Below are 5,529 nucleotides of genomic sequence, written 5' to 3'. Positions count from 1 at the left end.
TAAACAATAACATTGAGTGAACAAGATATTGGAGGTGGTCAAAAATTTAAATCATGAACGTTTAAACTCAACTTATTGTAAATTAACCAAAAGACATAAACTCAAGCATTATAGCCAAAATAATACGGAAATAACCTCTATCTTTCCAAGGATAACTAGGCAAAATATTGTTATCCTACCAATCTTTCACTAACCCTCACTAGCTACTAAAAGTTTACATTTGAATAATAAGTTTTACCAAGTGCATAACTTGAAGGAACAACATTTCTAGCAACTACGACTTTGTTGTAAGGAGACCTGAGCCTGAACGAGAATGGACCCCTAAAAGACGGGTTAATGCTGGCAAACCAAACCTCACCCCAAAGGTTTGTCATCGGAATAAAATTTTGCGTGGCAGAAGGTGCAACCTCCACTGACTTAAGTGCACCGTCTCCATCAGCGAATTCAATTCTGACTGCAAACCAGTTCGGGTTCGTTCCCGCGTCAATTTTGAAAGCAATATTAGTTGAACCATAGTGGCATGGAACCCTACACATATTTACAATCTTAGTAATACAATTCCCTTAAAATTTAAAGTACATTTAATTAATTAATTGAGAAAACATTAAAACTGTTTAAATCCAAACAAAATAAAAAACATAAAATATACTATACTGATGAGTAATGTATCTTCATCTAACCATGAAAACCATAAAAAGGAAAATAAGAACCCTTTAGCAGTAAAATTCAAATTACATATTAATAACATTAAAATTGTTTAAAATCCTAAACAAAAAGAATAATTTTCTAAACTAAGTGATATGGCTTTTCTTTAAACCATTAGAAGCATTACTGGAAAACTCATGAGAAAACAAACATTAAAAATGTTTAGATCTAAACAAAAAGATAAAATATTAATCTAAAATTGAGGGTTAAGTTTTTGATCAACAATTATTAATTTGCAACAACATTATCAAAAGACTGCACCTAAAAACCAAGTGGTTAGTAATAAATCCATGCAAACATTTAAACATTTCATGTATCAACCTTCGAAATTGAATATCAACTAGGCCAAGATTACGAAGATTGTCCGCTTGTCCTGGATTCGCCATAGCGCCGAAAGCATGACTGCTTAGATCAAAATGAAAGGGAACATTATTACATGCACCGGGGCATTCATCGGTTATTGTCATGGTAACCGGATATCCGGAGCAATAAGGCTCTCGGTTGCATTTGAGCTGATAAAAACAATCAATCACAATATATAGATACATAAATAATCATGCACGACTATATGTTATTAAATGGACACAATAAGTACAAGTATCTTTTGGTTAATAAAAATTCTTCACCTGATAACATTCCCCACATCCTCTGCCTTGCATAAAAATCCTTGAATTTCCAGCTGCAATCATGGCTGAGAATGGTGGTACTTACATCATTTTCCCATCCACAAGCTCCTCCTGTGCATGTGCATAATTTTGATCACAAAATACATAAATTAATTTAAATGCATTTATATATTTTTATAATATTATTGTTATTACTAAGATAAGAATATATATATATACCACTTCCAGCACCATTGGGATCTCCATACCATGTTCCTAAAGCAGGTGCAAAGCCATCTCCATTAACAAAGATTAAGAAACTAGATATTAAGCACAGAGAAATGAAAGTGGAAAAAATTGTTTGGTTGGTGAATGCCATTGTTGCTGTGAATTTTGAGTGGGATGCTTCTGGAATTTATATTGGTGAAGAGATTGGTGTAATTAATATTTGCATTCAAGATTAAGGAAAATTATAGCTAGTTTTTATTTGGATTTATTAATTTAGGGTGGGATATATTCTTCTAAAATGTATATATACCATGATTAGAAGGTGTAATTGAGATTTACAGTTAATTGTTAGCAAATTTATTGCTCGTGAACTATTCCTGGCAAATATTTGTGATTTTTAATATTATTATGACATAAAATGGTAAGTACGTTTTGAACGGGATACATAACCTACCAAAAGATATAAATACATATTTTATATATTTTATTAATCCTAATTTCAAACTTATTTTGCCGGATTGTAGGAATGACAATTGATCATTATTTTGATATTGGTAATGTATACATATCTAACATCCTTGTTATCAGTAAAGTTATAAAACTACATAGAAAAAAATATAAATATATATTTTATATATTTAACTAATCCTATTTATAAACTTATTTTTCCAGATTGTAGGAATGACAGCTGATCATTATTTTGATATCGGTAAAGTATTACCATCAATGCATATCTAACATCTTAGTATTGTTTTTCTATAAAGTTACAAAAATACATAGAATCTCTAATCCTAATCTATATCTATATTACTAGGTTTTGTCCCCCGTATTACGAATGGTTGTTTTACATTTTTTGTTTTTTAATATTTATGTTTTTTATTGTAAGAAAGTTACTAATATATTAAGGTTTGATGATTAAAGGGTTTCACAAATAAATGATATGTTATAACCTGTTTAAAAGCTATTTGAATTTGGCGACCCATAATCTGTTTATTTTTTTACAATAAAATTGTTTCTTAATTATAAATAATATCTTTTTTTTTTAAATCGGATATTGATTTTTAGTATATCCCTATTTTATTGGATTTTCATATCAAATATTAAGTAAGATTAATTTTTAATTTAATGAGATGTTATAACTCGTTTAAGAGCTATCTGGGTTTGGTGAGACCCATACCCATGAATTCGGGTCAAATGCATGAGAAGCCTCCATTTACAAAAAAAACAATCTGGTGGTTTGAGAGAATCTAGGGAGCAACCAGAGAGTTTTTAAAGATTTCGTTTATAGGGGTGGGTTATTGTACGATAATGGCTTATCGTACATTACGTACGCAACCCTCCCGAGCGTTGGATTGATAAATATGCGGTGGCAATTTCGTAAATAACCCAAACTAATTCATGATCAAATTCATCAATTACAAATCCATTCTGATTCAAATTCCGAACTCATCGCTTTATCTCATCCAATTTATAAACCCTAATCAGAGAAGTACGAATCTCTAAAGTCAAAAACCAAAATCAAATGAAACGTCGTTGAACATCAAGAATCTTCAAAATTGATAAAAAAATGAAGATTTAATCAATCAAATTGATATGTAGAAGGATTTAGATTCATCAATCGATTATGAAATTGCTGAATACTATTGTTAGGCTATATTTGTGGTTTTTGCTTGTAGGTTGGGCTTAGATAGGGTATATTATGTAAGCCGAGAACTTTAGTGGTTCCCGGTGGGCTTTGGGCTTTTATTGGGCTAGTGTGTTTGTTCCCTATATATATAGAATGCATTGTATAGGGTTTGGTGTTCGATTTTAGTGTGGTTATTAGCCGTCTAAAGGTTATCATAGACGAGTATTGTATTGTTAGTGCTTAAGCACCCGACGTTAATATTAACGTGTGTTTTGAAGCCATTCTTGTGTTTGACGTGTTTGTGTTTTATTTGTGTTCTTGAATCATCTAGTGTTGGAATTCCGCACCAACACCTAGATTGTTGATATCATAATTGTAGTGATCCAGATTCGGGACTTACAATTGGTATCAGAGCCTTAGACCTATTCAGGCTCGTTATTGTGATATTAAGGATTCAAGATCTTGATTTATTGGTGGTTTGCTTGTATTTCCGGTGAACAAGTGATCGGAGAAGAAGAAGATTCACTTTTGGGAAAAGATTGGTTTTGGTTTGCAAACAAAGCAAAATCCCAACTTTCTCGGAAGTTTGTTATGCTACAGTTTGACTTCTGGTGAGAATCAGGGTTCTCGGCTACAACTAGTTCTCGGCCACAACTGTTCTCGGCTTACAACTAGTTTTCGGCCACAATCAGTTCTCGGTTACACTTAGTTATCGCCTACTACCAGTTTTCGGCTAGGGTAGTTCTCGGTTGACTTGAGTTTTCGGTCAACAATTATTGTTCTCGGTCAGTAGAGGTGATCTCTGTTGACTGAAGGTGTTTTCGGTCAACTTTTAGTTCTCGGCTTAGTAAACTGCAGGTTCTATTTGGACCTGATTAGTTGATTTGGACCCGATACTTGGACTAGGAATATAAACATCTTCTGGACCAAAATCAATTTTTAAACTAATTTAAAAATGGATCAGTTAACTAACAGCAATGTATCATCAAATGCTCTACTTCATCAAGAATTGGATTCTATTATAGGGACAACCACTCGTGTACCTCGTTTATTGTCTCATGAGGGGTTCAGTGAGTGGAAATTTCGATTTGAAAAGTATGTTAAATGAAAGATGCTAAGATCTGGAGAAGCATTGTTAGAGGACCCCAAATCATCACGTATCAACGTGAAGGTTCAAATGAGGTTGTTGTGAAGCCGGTTGCATAGTATGATGATGATTATTTTGCCAAAGTTGAAGAGGATGAAAGGGCCATATCAACTATTACCATGGCTCTTTCACCTGAGATTGCCCTTGGTTTTAGAGAACTTCAATCTGCCAAGGAACTATGGGAGGCACTAATCGAGGTGTATGAGGGAAATGAAGATATGAAAAGGAGTCGCCAAGACTTGCTGCGACAAAAGTTCAACATGTTTAACGATGTTCTGGGGGTGTCGTTGGAAACTCAACTCCAAAGGTTCATATCTCTAGTGACTGACATGAGATCTGCTAGTATTTATCTAACAACTTCAGAGTTAAACAACAAACTGGTGAACTCATTGCCAAAGAGTTGGGATATGAACATTGCTAGTATCAAGAAGACTAAATCTCAACAGAATGTCTATCTCTGAGATGATGGCTACTATCAAGGCATGTGATATGGACGACAAGCAACGTGAAATAAATCATGCGAATTCTTACAGTGCAGCTGGTTACAACGTTGCCTCCAACAATGCTCTTATTTCTTAAGATGGTTTCTCTATGTTCAAGGCCACTCAGCAACCTCCAACCCAAGGAAACTTTCAGATGTTTAAATCCACTCAAGGCCATTCATCTTCTATTCCACCTCAACCAGCTCCAGTTTTCTTCACTAAGTTTGCTCAACCTTCATCTGCTGGTGCTGCTCAAGGTCAGAATTCAAGCCAGTTTCCCTCCATCCCGAAAGAGACTTAGGAGAACATAGCTCTAATTGCAGGGTTCATGAACTGCTATAATGCATTTCTAGCTGGAGACTTGGTTCAACCAGTTGTGGCTGCTGAACTCGATCAGATTCACCCTGATGATGTTGAGGAAATGGATATCGCTTGGCAAATCGCTATGGCAGTGTTTTGTGCCAAGAAATTCACTAAGAGGACGGGTAGAAACAATTGGAACATGCCTAATAATCAGAAAGTGGGTTTTAACAAGAACACTCTGAGGTGTTATAACTGTCACGAGCCGGGTCATTTTGCTCGTGAATGTACTAACCCAGCGAAGGAAGGCAACACAGAAAAGGCGCTGGTTCCAGTGGGTAATACTAGGGGAGATGTTGGTGAGAGTTCGGGAAATGGTGAAAGGGGATTGATTGCTCAACAGTTCTCTTGGGAGGATCAGATGGCTGCTCTCAA

General features: G+C 34.8%; 1 pseudogene; it reads right to left on the bottom strand.

The window, feature by feature from the left end:
• Positions 1 to 206: 206 nt before the first annotated feature.
• Positions 207 to 1,689, bottom strand: LOC143613384 (expansin-B15-like; annotated as a pseudogene).
• Positions 1,690 to 5,529: the final 3,840 nt, after the last annotated feature.

This window comes from Bidens hawaiensis, unplaced genomic scaffold, assembly GCF_021521415.1.
Source record: "Bidens hawaiensis isolate Kalapana, Puna unplaced genomic scaffold, B.hawaiensis_p1.1 tig00037243_1, whole genome shotgun sequence".
NCBI lineage: Eukaryota > Viridiplantae > Streptophyta > Magnoliopsida > Asterales > Asteraceae > Bidens > Bidens hawaiensis.
The sequence above is the reverse complement of the archived record's forward strand: the minus strand, read 5'-3'. Positions and strand labels throughout refer to the sequence as shown.